This window comes from Patagioenas fasciata, chromosome 2, assembly GCF_037038585.1.
Source record: "Patagioenas fasciata isolate bPatFas1 chromosome 2, bPatFas1.hap1, whole genome shotgun sequence".
Taxonomy (NCBI): domain Eukaryota; kingdom Metazoa; phylum Chordata; class Aves; order Columbiformes; family Columbidae; genus Patagioenas; species Patagioenas fasciata.
This window is the reverse complement of record NC_092521.1, coordinates 22,576,075-22,584,643: the sequence shown is the minus strand read 5'-3', so window position 1 is coordinate 22,584,643 and position 8,569 is coordinate 22,576,075. Positions and strand designations below refer to the sequence as shown.

The following is an 8,569-nucleotide window of genomic DNA, read 5'->3' as shown; positions in this document are numbered from 1 at the left end:
TACTTTTGTGCACGTTCACAAGTGAAAACAGCCTTTCTTTATCCATTCTACATGCATAATTTTGCTACTGTTCTCCCACAATAACCTATAATCTAGAGTAAACCATGTTGCTTTGCCATGAATTAGTATGAAAGCAGAAAACTCCAGTAATGCAGGTTTGATTTTCTTCTGCTTCATTGCTTTCAAATTCAGAAACAGGTTAAAACCAGCACTTGAACTGACACAGCTAGAGTTCTTGAATATAAAGCAGCTTTAGATTCTTCCAAATTTGTAGAAATTTGAGAATTCTTTCCTGGCATCTGACAGTTCCACTCACACAATTCACACAGCGCTCAAACAAAAGCTTAGATAAATTATTCTGTTTACTCCCAGGACTGTAGAAACCTTGGGTTTGCTGGTGGCTGACGAAAGGACACAATGCAATTGGCAGAGATGCAGAAACATGTATATCTTGCCAAAACAGGAATTACAGTATTATGGAAATGTCAGTCCATTGGATTAAATCCCAATGCTGGTTACAACAATGTAAATCAATGAATACATTAACATTTTTTAGATTATAAAATTATACAATAAGATAATTTGTTCTTTGTCTTCTATTAAAAATGTTAGTATCTGGTTTTTATTTTAGATTACTCCATAACACTTGCCTAAACACCTTCACCTGAGTTTTGCAAAGGACGTTGAATGAATTCGGTACAAAATATGAGGCACATGATAGTATAATGGAAGTGCAAATAGGAGAATAGAAATGAACCACTATCTTTGTCTGTTATGACTAATTTGAATTTATTTTTGGTCCCTTTGTGCAGGAGCAAATAACCATTCTTGAGTGGTGAAGAATTAAGTTCCTAGATACTTATTGTCAGTTCTTACTCTATGCTAGCTGTTATGACATTTGATGCACAGAGACAGTAAAATTGGATTTATGAATTTAAGGGTCAGCCTGAAAAATCCTAGCTGCATTGCCCCAATTGCATTTCCAGAAGAAACTGAGTTGGATGAATTAAACTGATTTTGGTTTTGTCTATCCATTTTGCTGTACTGACACTTTGAAAAGTTCCCAGGAGCTTCGTTACAATACTTCTGGTATGGAACTTTCATTATTTTTCTGACCTCTGTAAACAGGGCTGGTTGTCCCTGTTCCCTTCTTTAGAGACTTGGACTGCTCAGCTGGCATAGTCCCTTAAGTGCTGTCAGCACCCTCAGGTCTGTATCACCTACCAGCCATGATCAGCCTCTCCATCTAGATGCTCAGTAGACCTAAGGCCTCTACTACTACTCTGGGGTTGTTTTTTTATCTTCACTCTTCACCAGGAAAATCATCAGTCCTACAGCATGCTACCACTGCAAAGTTGGGCCAGACATAGAACCCCATCACAAACTTAACCCTAATACAACCAATAAAAACAATGTTCCAGGAGAATGTGTCGTTCTAGTGTATTGTGATCTCAATTGAACTTCTCAGATGGTCTTTAAACTGCCTGAAAGTTTGAGTATAGGATCATCAGGGCACAGGGTGACCACTGGTGGCACAGTGTGATTCACCATGGTCATTTGTGACCATGTGGCCCAGCACAGATATAAACGCAACTTATAGCAGGGCAGAACTAAAATTAAGGCCCTGAGGCAGTTAAAAACAATAACAAACACTTAGCCATTGTTAATTTATTGTCCTTTGCTACTGTGAGGATCTGAACTGTGTTCTGTTGTGAGACATGGACATCATACTAACATACATGAGTGCCTCCGTGGAAGAAGACATGGGTATCCCTATCACACAAGGGCAGTTTGGGTTCTCTGAGGATAAGAACAACCATGATAATTAGGTTTCTGTTGGCATAGGCGGCCAGAGAAGTCTCCCATGAACCTTAAATGTCTCTTTGCCTCCCAGAAGCTCTCTAAGATCCAGGAGAAGATGATATGATTGCCTTTCACCTTCCCTTTGTAAGAGGGGATGCTTTATGGATACTTCTCGGACATATTCCCAGTTTGGAAACCAAGACCACAGGCCTTCATGAACCTGTGCTCTGAGAAGAGCAGGTTAGGATTCTTGTGTCACAGACACACACAAATCCCACTTCACATTTCAGGGTTCTCTTATTGCTAATATGCCACATTTTTTCTTTGCATTGCCATTTTGGATGCTTCGTAAGATCCTTAGCAATCACCCAGAGCTGAAGTCTGTATGTTCCACCTCCATCCAGCAAGTAAATTCTTGCCCAGCCTCCTGTCTGCCCTGCTCAGAGAGCAAAGAGCCTCCTGGCCTTTCTGCTTTGCTTCTCATCCCATCGCCTTGAAGAAGTCTGGCCAGCTGCCCCTTCCCCCTTGCCTCCTGGCTTTCCTTCTCTGTTTGAAGCTCTACCTTTTGAGTTTTGGCCTCCTCTTTCCCCCTTCAAGTTGAACACACCCAGTTACATGGCAATAAGTCTGACAAAGCAAACAGGAGCATAAACATGGAACCAGCAGACTGTTACAAAAATCATGTAAAAATACGTAATGGAGTAGTGGTTAGCCCCTTCTCTGGCCCCCCTTCTCTCAAATTGTCAGTCATAGCTGATGGTATCTGGGAGTTACAAAAACTCCGCTATGCCAGGTGCGAAGATCAATTTGAATTCTAACCAGATATAGTCAAGAAAATGTAGTTTTGTGCTTAGAATCAATTTCTTGCAAATGAAGCATTTTTTTTTCCAATTATGAGCTACTGAGATTACTGCTGACACATCTTAGAGCCTTTTCTTTCTCATTCATTATTTGCTTTGTCTATATTTTTTTTATTTTTGTCTAACAATATTTCACATTTCATTTTTCAGTCCTAATTTGTATTTGGGATGCTTTCACAATCACGCAGTTGGCTCCACAATCTTTCTGACTACAAAGTCTTGGATGGAAAGGCTTCATTTCCAGACATTGACTGGTGATATAATGGTTGATCCTAAACTGTAAGGATGAAACAACACGGAAGGAGACTGAGAAAATGAGGTTTATATAATTTTTAAGTGTTAACAGTGGTCAGCACTATCTCCTAGGATGTGGCATAACTGGTTCCATAAGTGTATTTGCAAATCCTAGTTTAAAACTAATGCTGACACAAGTCCTGGAGTGCAGCAGAATTTAATAACCTGAGAAATGAATGGTCATGTGGTTACAGTCACCCTGAGATCTAAAGTGTGACTCATTTGTGTATTCTGCATTGATCTCAGGCAGAACTGTACATCTCAGCTGAAAACATATTTAGTATTCTGCATGCTGTTTCCATTTTGTAATAGCTTGGGAGCAACTGTCAAGAAGCTTAAGAAAAGCAGGTCCATCCATTATTTCTGAGTACTAAAACTATATAATTCAAATAATTTTACCCAAACCAGATCCAAAAAATGACAAAAAAAATTACAGAAAACAACCTGCAGTTCTATTTGTAAAAATGATGGATACAGTGATCATGATACCTGCTACTTAATTGTGATACATTAACAATAACTTTACTCCATATAATTTCACAGAGATGCTATTGAAGACAAATATGAAATTGTGAAACAATGAAAACCATTTTTTAAAATTTCCTATCGGTACTTCTTCCTTCAAAGTTTAGCAAATAGTGAATTTGCCAATCCAGAAATCCCACTGGGAGATGGCAGGAAGAGGTATTTACAGAGAGACCTGGTTTTTTTGTACAAGGTACTCTGTTACATACTTCCCCAGAACCTGGGAAATCCCTGCAGCACGGGATTGTTATGATGGGAAGACAGTATGCATTACCTGGGTATAGGATGCATGTAATTACCAATACCCAGGAACAGTCCTTAGTCTGCCTTTAACATGTTGATGAGTACCTTTGAAATCACCCTGTAGTAGTTAGCGCCTGAGCTTCCAAAACTTTTGTTTTGTTGTAACCTTGCCATTCTCATGTTTCAATAAATATCTTGAACTACCAACTTAAAAAGCAGCATTTGAAATGTGTGTAAACTCAATCCCACTTTGCTAATCACACATCGTATTGATAGGGACAGTTCAGCTGAAGTTAATGCATCAGTGTTTCGCAGAGAGTGAAGCACACAGCTACAACACACACCATTAAGGCAGGATTTTCTGATTTGCCATCAGTGTCACCTGTACCTTGTCTGTCCACCCTAACAGAGTGCTGGCTTTGTATCCCTCTTTTACTTTGGAAATGACTCACGCCCTGTAGCAGAGATTTCCTTTCCCCCAGCCTTTGTGACATTGTCCAAAGCCAGGAGCCCCAGCTGCAGAAACTAATAAATAAGAGGGGCTGGGTCAGGAAACACACCCACCGTCCCTGTTGTTAATGTCACCCAAGCAGACAGGCTGCAAATTTACCAGCAGTGAAGGTGGTTGCTAAAAGCCCACAAGGAATGAAATATCCTTGATCATTCCTAGGAAAGTTTACTCTTTACGAGCTTATTTCCTGTTTAGTTTACATTGTGCTTAATATCCAAGACCAGGGGAGGTAACCTGTTGGGAAAGGATACTATTAGTATAATCACTGTTTTATTAAAGCAACGCTGTGAAGGCACAGTGTTGTCATTTAGAGACAAATGAAAGATGAGAACCTTCTAGCATAAAGGAAATCAGCATCTTCTTATGTGTGGGTGTCACAACCCACACTGCCATAATACTTGGAAGGACTGAAGTCTAAATAGGTCATACTTTGTTCGGGGAGGGAGATGACATGGGTTCCAAGTACCCAGCAACGTGGTTAGCACAGGGCTTTGCAAAAACCTCCTGGCTTTCTCAATATGCTTCCTTCTCCAGTTTTCATTGCTGTTGAGCATTTGGGGGGGGTTACAGTTTAAAGGCTTTATGGAAGAAAATGTAAAGAAAGGTTTGAGATGAAAGAGCTGCATGAGATTGGAGAAGTGCTCAGAAGTCATTAACTCATCAAAGACTGCATTTTCTAAACTACTAGGAAGTTACTGTAACACATCTATGCGTTCTTACTAAGCCTTCCTCAGGAGTTTATGTGTTCAATTAAATGGTAGTGTTTTGACTTAGGAAACACATTCTGTTTACAAACGGAAATGTTTTCCCTATTACTATAAACTAATAAGAATAAAGTATATCAATGATGCTCTTTTGTCCAGCTTTTCTCATTCGCATAATGCATTCCAGAAAAATACATGAATTATATTTCTCAATTTTAAGTCTCACAACAGGATTTATTGGTGCCATCTACTGGCTATTTAGTCCTTTGAAATTTCACCAAATTATGAATAATGTGTTTTAAATGCAGAATAATAGGAACATTATGAACCTTATAACTCAATCAGCCAACATCAAACTATGTAATTGGCAAATCTGTAATATTTAAATTACATTAAGTCAAACTTTGGTACAATGTTCGAACAGTGTAATTCATTTATGAAACTTTCAGATGTGCCAAGAGGAGAAAGCTCGAGCTAGCGTAGAGCTCCTCATGTGCAGACTGTGAGCACTAAAGCCACACACACATGTCCCCCTTGTGTCACACAGACAGGCTTCTTCCCAGCGACTGCTCTTTTAGATCTTGCCTTCCTAGGGTATGAGCACATGGGGCACTAACGTGTTCACAGAGCTGGTAAACGCGATCACGTTGCTGTTTGCCTTTCCTGAAGGGATGTCCCCACAAAACTTCGAAGAAGAAAAGGGTGCTTCAGTTCATAGCCCAAGCAAGCCGCGACCATTTCTGCCAAGAACAGGTTTAAGCTAGGTGGAGCGTGGATCTGGACAGGACGGCACATGGTCTGTTCCACCACATCCATCACAATGGTGGAAGGAGCCAGGAGAGCTTGGAAAGGAGCTGTCATTGACCACTGCTGAAACCTCTTCTGTACATTTGTTGAAAGGCATCTGAAGATGACCTAGGATTTGGAAAAGGCTCTAAATCCCTTGAAGTCTTTGTAGCAAAAATTGCTAAACTATAATAATTTGAAGAGGTGACAGAGAAAGGTCAACAAATTAATATTACATTAACTGAAATGTAAACAATATCCTCAGTGCCAGGTGAGCAAAGTACTTACACATCCGAGTAGTTGCATCCCTAATCAGCAATATATTTGAGCACATGCATAAAATACTTAATGATACTTAAAGGCGCTTTGTTAGATACCAGTGAGGGCACTCACATTCCTCACTCTGGTTAGTCAAGACCTTTATGGCACCAGAAACAAATATATTTAGATCATGGCTCTGAGAAACAACCTCTGGAATAACTTGCTTAGCAACTAGGTTGTGAGCAAAGAAAGTATATTAATAATGTGATTGAAGAAAGGGCTCATCCTTCCTTTTCTTTGTCTTTTCCCATCATGCAACAAAAACATGAGAACCTTTAAGGAAGGAAAACAATATGATTTAGCCATATCTGTTTTTCAGAGATTTAATTTATTTATGAAAAGCCATTCTGATGGAAGGAACTAAGCCGTCACTTTATATAATGCCATATTCATACAGTATGATCCTAGCAGTGCTTACAGCTGAGGTGGCTAAACTCCTCACAATACCCTAATTTCAGATGTGTGTTACTGTGACAAGTTTCTGTGGTTTGGCTGAAATTTCCATACCTTGGATTTTTGCCCTGTTGTCTTCAGCAAAATTTCTCATTAAGCTTCCATGAAAATCATGTAAGACACGATGGTTTTCCCATATAAAATTATAACAGAAGCTTGTGTGAGAATTTGTCAACCCTACGTACTGTGAAGCAGTGACTTTTCACTTGGTATGGATGGTCCTAGATAGTTCTGCTGTCATTTCCATGAAAATGCCTATAAGCTTAGCCAATGAAACATGAAAGAGAATTCAGTAGAAATCCACTTAAGTGTGAATCTGCACTGACTATGTCCTGTCCCTGCAAGGTTTCAGCATATCTGAGGAACTGAATGTGTTCCGGGAGAGAAGAGCAAATCAGCAGCTTCATTAAGGGCTGAGCAAGAACTTCCCTAGAATGGCTTCTGTAGACGCGGAGTGGGAAGACGCTCTCTTGTGCAGTCATGGTGCTTTCACCGCCAGACCTGTACAGTGTGCAGCCTCTCAGAGCTCATGAAGAGAAAAATTTCATATTTCTAGGATGAAAAGGAGCTACTGAGAGAGACTAGGGCAGGAGCCAGCTAGAAAATGAGAACAGGAACAACAACAGAGGACAATGTAGATTTCTTTGTACACTTGAGCACATTCACTTCCACAACCTGCAAACAATAAGATTTCATTAATTTGATCTGTAAAACCTGCTGGGAAAATGTTGGTCACCTCTCCATTCAGTTGCTTGTTCATACAGCAAATTCCATTCCATCACGGCTATGTGGATCTGCGGCAGGTAGGTATCATCCTCCCCATGAATCATGCAGGTGCTAGAATGGTTTCACATAAGGGAATCTGCAAGGGAACGATACACAAAAGATCTGCATGAAGAGATTGTGGTTCTCTGAATAACCATGTGCAGCTTCACACTCTGCACCATCTATGGACAGTTTGTCTGGGTAAATGCGCCTGGCTCTGCACAGACTGCCTTGGGGCACACTAGCAGAAAGGCAGCGCAGCCTGAACGTCATCAAACCATTTCTAAACCTGGTTTGCATGTCTCAGCATCTGGTGTTTCCTGTTCCAGTCCTGGAGCACAGCACAAGTTACATGGCTGAAAAGCAGCCTGATGAGACCTCAGGTGGCTCCGTGCAGAGAAATTTGGTCATCTCTGCCTCATAACCTCCAGCATTTCTACAGTTGGGTCTCATTAGCTCAGGCCTGCACTTGTGAACTTAGCTAAGTGCTACCAGACATGTATTTGTCTGATGTGTGTGGTCTCAGCCAGCAGCAGAGATGGGTGCATGGAAGACAGTTCACACATCATGTAGCTGGGTCTCTGGAGGACAGCCCTAGTCTGAGCACCAGAACCCAGTGGGTCCCCTTCATCTCCCTTTATTCTCACCTCAACATCTCTTCTCTTTGCAAATGCCTGAAATCACTTCCCTTCCCTTCATTAAATTCAATTGTTCCACATCGACTTCTAGTATCAATCTGTTCCTCAGCATTAGCCTCATTTAACTAGCGCCTCCAGCCCTCACCTCATGGGGACTGAGGTATTCTGCAGGATGGTGGCAGCGAGGGTCCACAGACCCCACTCACTGCCCAGGTGTGTTTGGGAACAAACCTCACGGCCGCTTCCGCGGGCAGGATATGGCCATTTCCTAACGCCTCGGAGTCTGTAAATCGTCTTTATACTTAAATAGTGTATTGCAGAGTTAATATTGAGTGTATTTATGAAAACCTAAATACCAGGTACTGTTTTGAAAGATTTTTGATGCCGTTTGTATCTGTGCGTTCAGCCTCGGGGACCTTCTCAGACGAGTTTGAACTTGCACCTGAGGGGCGCTGGAGCACGGACGGGCCTGCGCGCCTCGGGACCACGGGCTGCACTGACGGCGGCCGGGCAGGTGGCTGGGGCCGGGCAGGTGGCTGGGGCCGGGCGGTCTGCTGCTCCCGCAGAGCAGAACCCGCCGGGACGAGCCCCAAGGCCCCACAGCGGGGCGGGGCGGAAAGGTGCGGAACGCCCCGCCCCCGCCCGCCAAGTATCGCGCGACCGCCT

At 41.9% G+C, this 8,569-nt stretch overlaps 1 long non-coding RNA gene across 1 annotated transcript; it reads right to left on the bottom strand.

Annotated features, from left to right (window-relative positions):
* Window positions 1-5,166: 5,166 nt before the first annotated feature.
* Window positions 5,167-8,460, bottom strand: LOC136097501 (uncharacterized). Its single transcript, XR_010650819.2, has 3 exons — window positions 8,346-8,460; window positions 7,237-7,362; window positions 5,167-5,855 (listed from the first exon to the last, which is right to left on the bottom strand). It is a non-coding gene; the product is annotated as an uncharacterized lncRNA (long non-coding RNA).
* Between the last annotated feature and the right edge of the window lie 109 nt (window positions 8,461-8,569).